The 6,969-nt window shown below is 34.8% G+C and overlaps 1 pseudogene; it reads left to right on the top strand.

Moving 5' to 3' along the window:
• The first annotated feature begins 1,632 nt into the window (after nucleotides 1–1,632).
• LOC111733566 lies at nucleotides 1,633–1,751 on the top strand (annotated as a pseudogene).
• The last annotated feature ends 5,218 nt before the right edge of the window (nucleotides 1,752–6,969 follow it).

Here is a 6,969-nt window from a genome sequence, read left to right as displayed (position 1 = left end):
TCCCTTATCTGGGAAAAGGGCTGTTACAGTCTTGTAGAGAAGACAGGATTGCTCCCTTGAAGTGGAAGTTGACATGCCGTTCCCCAGCCTCCAGAAAGTAATAAGCTCATAAGACCTCCGACATGAAGAAAGGCTGGAAAAAGTGCTTTAATGCAAATTGGTATAGAAAAACTCTTACCACAGGAGCTCCAGGTAGAACGTGCATAGGCAGATAGGCCTTGGGCGCTGCAGGTAACGTACATGACATCTGAAGGTCTGGGTGTACGTGGGGTGATAGTGTTTTCAGGCTAGCGATGCGCACTTCATACTATATATGTTTAGTGGGAGAGAGAATGGGAGACATACTGAAGAGTCAATCACAAATTAGTTTTATATGCTTCTGTTTTATAATTTTGTGATACAAATGAAATTTTCTCTAGGAAATATTTATTTTAATAATGTTTCAAACTCATATATAAATGACTGTATTTTAAGAATGATTATATTATGAATTATATTTGTATAAATTTTTTTTATATTGGAAATGTTGACCTTTATTGACACTAGCTATCTTTATGACATATTGTGTTAAAACAGGGGGGAAACGTAGGTTGATATTGGCCAGGGGCTATGAATTACCGTGATGGTGTAGAGAGAAGCTGACACAGATGTTGCATGGACCTGTATGATTCCTGGCCAGCACACAGGTTCCCTCTTAGATGCAGTTCTAAAGAAAATAGTACCACAAAATCTGACCACTCTTACTAAGGACTACTGCCTCTCCAACTCCAAATTAACCCAAAAGATTGTATTCTATTTATTACTGTAAAAAAAAAGATCATGGGTCAATAAAATCCACGTATTTGTGTAAAACTTAGCTGTTTTCAGATGTGTTCATTAGTCGTGTCTCATTGATTTCTTACCTCAGTCTCTGACGATCATGGAACACACACCATGAGTCCTCCCTTTAGTTATAGCTGCTCGGAAACCCACACAAATTACGACACTCTTAAAAATTATTATTTTTTTTAATTGTGGTAAAATGTACTAAAATTTAACATTATAACCATTTTTAGGAATACAGTTCAGTGGCCTTGAAAAAACATTCATGTTGTTGTACAACCATCATCGCCATCCATTCACAGAGCTCTTCTTACCTTGCAAAACTGAAACTCTGTAGCCATAATAGAAAAACTACCAGCCCCTAGCAACAACCCTTCTACTTTCTATCTATGTATCTGACTGCTTTAAGTACTTCATATGAGTGGAATCTAATCGTATTTATCCTTTTATGACTAGTTTATTTTTCTTAGCCTAATGTCTTTAAGATTCATCCATGTTGTAGCATATGTCAGGATTTTCTTCCTTTTTAAGACTGAATAATATGACATTGTATGCATATGCCACATTTTGACTATCCATTCACTTGTCAATGAACGCAGGTTGCTTTCACCTTTTGACTATGTTAAATAATACTTTTATGAACTTCCTAGTCCTGAGTGTACAAATATCATTTTGTGTCTCTGCTTTCATGAGTTAGAATGCTTTTTATTTCTGTTTTTAAATGGAGACTTATAGAATGAATATATATATATATACATATTCCACACAGGTCCATTTATTTATTTGAAAGCTATTCAAATAGCAATAGCAGTCGATGGCCATGCAACCCTGAACAAGCCTGATCTCATCTGATCTTGGAAGCTAAGCTGGGTCGGGCCTGGTTAGTACATATATGGGAGACCACCTAGGAAGACCAGGTGCTGTAGGCATAAAAAAATAAAAAAATAAATAAGGGATTGTAAACTGACCAGGTCCTTGCAATCTGTGAGGTCAACCAAGGATTGCCTCACCTAAAAAACAAATAAACAAACAAAACAAATAGCAATAGCTATCTGATAGCTCTTGATAAGTGAGCAAATCTCATCAAGTAAAATACTATTTTTATACTAGATTCTGGGTGACTTTTCTTTGTCTAAATCCCTGTTTTCATTTGATGAGGCTTGTTTGGCCCCCTTTTTTCCTTGCAGAGTTTCTTCATGAAAGATGCACATGCCAGAGCTAAATGGACACTAGATCCCTACCCAACACCAAGTCTTCTGACCCTGTCTTTTTTTATTTGAAGAGTTTTTTTTTTTCACATGTGACCCCAAGAGGTCAGTTTCAGAGCCTGCTCTATTCTAGTTATTCTAGTTCATTTTTTAAAAAATTAATAAACTTTATTTTCAGAAGATTTTTAAGTTCACAGCAAAATTGAGCAGAAAGAACAAAGAGTTCCCATATAGCCCCTGCCCCACACATGTGCAGCCTGTCCCACTGTCAAAACCCCACTCCAGAGTGATACGTTTGTTACAATCAACATATTATCACCCAAACTCCACGATTTACATTAAGTTTCACTTTATTACTAAGTAAAAGAAGACTTTCCTATTGGCTTCTTTTACATAATATTGCATTTGTTTCCTTCTTAAGGCATAAAAGCCATGGGTTTTCATGGCTTGATGTCTCTTTTCTTTTTAGTGTAGAGTAATATTCCATTGTGTGGATGTGTCACAGCTAATTCATCAACTACTGAGGGACATCTTCCTATATTTTGTGTGTACGTGCACCTTAAGTATTGTTACATCTTCCTGGAGAATTGACCACTTTATCATTATGGAATGTTCCTCTTTATCTCTAATAACTCTCCTTGCTCTGAAATCATCTCTGTCTGAATATAGGTATTCCCTCTTTCTTTGGGTTAATAGTAGCATGGTATAACTTTATATGTTTACTTTTAATCTTTGTATCTTTATAATAAAGTGGGTTTCTTGTAGACAACATATAGTTGGGTCTTAGTTTTTGATCCACTCTGACCATCTGTATTTTAATTGATGTTTATATCATTGAAATTTAAAGTGATTATTGATATAGTTTGATAATATCTATCATATTTGTTACTGTTTTTTATTTGTTGCCCTTGATCTTTGTTTCTACTTTTGTCTCCCACATTTTTTTGTGGCTTTAATTGAACATTTTAGGATTCTACTTTCTTTCTTAGTATATCAGTTATACTTTTTTAATATACTTTTCTTAGTGGTTGCTCTACCATTTGGAATACATTTACAACTAATCCAACTCTCCTTTAAATAACATTGTAATACTGCATAGGTACCTTATACCTTATAACGACAGATTCCTAATTCCTCCCTCCTGTCCCTGGTGTTATTGGTGTCATTCATTTCATTTATACATAAGCATATGAAAATTATTTATATACATAATATGCGTAATCAAATACATTGTTGCTGTTATTTATTGAACAAACTTTATTAGGTTAATTGAAAATAAAAAATAAAAGTTTTAATTTTACCTTGATTTATTCATCCTCTGATGCTCTTCCTTTCTTTATATAGATCTGTGTTACCAACCTCTCATTTTCCTTCTCTCTAAAGTTCTTTTAACATTTCTTGCTAGGTAGGTCTTCTGGCAACAATGTCACTCAATTCTTGTTTGCCTAAGGTTGTCTTTATTTCTCCTGCAGTTTTGTAGGATAATTTCACAGGATACTGTTATAGGTTGGTAGGTTTTTTCTCTTAACACTTTAAATGTTTCACTCCACTCTTCTTGCCTGCATGGTTTCGGGAGTAGTTAGATATAATTCTTATATTTTCTTCTCAGTAGGTAAGGTATTTTTTTCCTTCTGGTTTATTTCTTTTCTTTTCTTTTTTTTTCATTTTATTTAATTTTCTATGATATGCTTAGGTATAGTTTATGTTTGTTTTATTTTGTTTTTATTTATCCCACTTGGTGTTCTCCGATCTTCCTGGATCTATAGTTTGGTGTCTGACATTAATTTTGGAAAATTCTATTAAATATTTCTTTTGTTTCTTTCTCTGTCTCCTTCTGGTATGCTCATTACAGGTATCTCATACCTTGTGGTTGTCTCACAATTCTTGGATAATCAGGTGGTTTTTTAAGTCTTTTTTTTCCTTTTCAGTTTTGGAGGTTTCTATTGTCATATCTTCAAGCTCAGAGATTCTTTCCTCTGTCATATTCAGTCTACTAATGAGCCTACCAAAGCATTCTTCATTTCTGTTACAGTATTTTTGATCACTAGCAATTTTTTTTTTTTAGAATTTCCATCCTTCTGCTTATATTATCCATCTATTATTGTATCTTGTCTACTTTTTCTAATATAGCCCTTAGGATATTAATCACAGTTTTTATGTATTCCTGGTCTGATAGTTACAACATTCCTGGCATATGAGTCTGGTTCTGATGCTTGTTTAGTCTCTTCAAACTGTGTTTTTGCCTTTTCATATACCTTATAATTTTTTGTTAAAAGGTAGGTGTGGTGTACTGGAAAAAGGAACTGATTAACAAGCCTTTAGTTATATGGTAGTAATGTGTGTTGGGGTAGGGGGAGACAAGCATTCTGTAGGCCTGTGATTAGGTCTCAGTCTTTCGGTGAGCCTGTGCACCTGGGCTATGAACTTGAACAGTGCTTCTTAGCTTCTCCCCATCTCTTTAGGTGGGACGGGATGGCCAGAGTTGCCTGAAGTTGGCAAGTGTCCTTTACCTGGGTACTTTAGGATCTGGAAAATAGGGGTAGTGTTTGATGTCCTGAGGCATATTTCAAAATGGTTATTTCCCCCTCCCCTGCTGGAATCATGGGAAAATTTTCACTAATCTTTACTGTGAATAGCTGTTAGAGCTCTTGGAGGTAAAGCTCATGAAAGTATGGGTCCCCCTCCCTGATGACTGGGTTCCCTTGTCTCTCAGGCTTTTCTACATTGAGCCTCTAGCAATTCATCAGTCATAGTTCAGATTTTCCTACCCCCGCACTTGTTCCTAAGGAGGTTTGTGCTTGGTGGTTTCTACACAGGTAAGTTGTGATTTTTCTGTATCCACCTGTCTGTCTCTCTACTTTTGGGGGACAGCAGTTTGCCCTGTACTTACAGATCTAAGAAGAGTTGTTGATTTTTTTAGTTTGCTCAGTTTTTTACTTATTGTTTGGTTAGAGTGGTGATTTCTAAGCTCCTTGCATACCAGATCAGAAAACAGAAATCCTTTTAGTTCATTTTGAGTGAAATAAAAATGAACTGTGAAACGTGGAAGGAGTCCCATGCAAATTAAATGTGACAAAATAAGCCCTAGTTCTGAAAGCCTACTTTAAGGAGAAAAACACTGAAGCAAGAAGGAGAGTCAGTGTTGGTCACCCAAGTTTCATTGCTCATGCTAACACTTGGCTTTTCCTCATATCAGACTTTCACCTTTTCTCTTTAAAACAAAACAAAACAAAACAAAACAAAAACAAACTATTTTGCCCACAGATTTCCTGTTTTTATCTGCAAGTCTTGAGTTTTAGGGGCTACTTTTCTCAGTTTCTGCCCATTCCCACCTGACACACAGTTTCTTCATTGATTTCTCAGACCTTTCACTTTGTTCTTCCTCATTATGAGAAAAAAAAGCTAAAGCTTGAAACAAGTACATTTCCTTCCAGTAACTGGGGACCTTCCAGGATTGGGAAATTGCTACATATTAGAGTGAAAGGCTAATAAAACCCCCAATGTAAATATTTTAGTAGTTTGCTAAAGAAAGAACCTCAAATACTATGCAGAATACAATTTAGAATGAGGTTTTAAGAACTCAGTATAAAAACCTGTTTGACCTGTTAAAGCAGGTGTGGATAATCACAATTCCCTATTAAAAGATACAATGAGAAAAACCTATAAATTCAAGACAAATACATTGGAGCATGAGAACTTCAAACCAATACAGTGGGAGTTGAGCTCTCCCAGTGTGTAGAGCAAGAGACCCTAATTATTCTCTGTGAGTTTGTAAGACAGGGAACTTGAGAATCATTATCTACGTACTTTCTCAGAGAAGGGAGAAGTTTTGTTAGAAGTTTAGGTTTATTCCTTAATTCAGTAGAGTAAGAACACTCACTTGCTTTTTAATAACTCTGTCTCTAGCTGTAAAACGATAAAGTGCAATGGGAAAGGTGTTCAAAAATTTGTATTTAAGTGAATATGCTAATGCTGGCCTTTAATTTCATGTGACAAAATGAACTAGTGCAGCAATAATGCTGAATAATTATTTGGATAAAAAGTTAAGATGATTTACAGTATATCTTTCGTCCAACAAATTACAAAATCTGTACAGAAAGTACAGATTGACCTTCCAAAACTGCCCCCTTGTGGAGATTTTGTTCTATTGTTAGAATAACCAATTTATCCTAATATATGCCAACCATGGAAATGAGTATAGAGACTCACATACCAACTTAAATGACTCTTCATTGTGAATATTAGAAAGTGAGCGTGAACAGTTCTGGGGTAAAAACAGCTCTTTAGCTATACTCTTTTCCATTCACCTTTGACACTAACAGAATAACAGAAGGGACGATCTCTGTCATCAATGACATATGTGCTGACAAATGCAATTAAATTGAATTATAGTTTGATTGACAAGTATAGGCACAAATGCTAAAAAAATATCTCCATTACAATTAACGCCTATGAAATTAAAGTTGTAATTTACCAAAAAATATTTTAAAATAAGATTTCTGTTTTATTCAAAAGAAAACAATTAAAACAGAGAGTGAAATGGTGGTTACTAGTGGTTGGGGGGGAGATGTCAAAGGACACAAACTTCCAATTGTAAGGTGAATAAGTTTTGGAGATCTAATGTACAGTATAGGAGATATAGTTAATGCTGTGTAATATACTTGAAAGTCACTAAGAGAGTAAACTTAATTATGTTCTCACCACAAAAAAGCAATGGAAATTATGTGATATGATGGAGGTGTTAACTAATGCTACAGTAGGAATCATTTTGCAGTATATAAGTGTATTAAAATGTACACCTTAAACTTACACAGTGTTGGATGTCAATTATATTTCAATAAAACTGAAAAATAAAATGGTAAAAGAAAGAAACAATTATTTAGACACAGTTGATTGCATGGCCATAACTTTTGTCAGAGTTCTATAAGCTAATAAAAAC

The sequence above is a fragment of the Pteropus vampyrus genome, unplaced genomic scaffold, assembly GCF_000151845.1.
Source record: "Pteropus vampyrus isolate Shadow unplaced genomic scaffold, Pvam_2.0 Scaffold580, whole genome shotgun sequence".
In the NCBI taxonomy this organism is placed as follows: domain Eukaryota; kingdom Metazoa; phylum Chordata; class Mammalia; order Chiroptera; family Pteropodidae; genus Pteropus; species Pteropus vampyrus.
The sequence above is the reverse complement of the archived record's forward strand: the minus strand, read 5'-3'. Positions and strand labels throughout refer to the sequence as shown.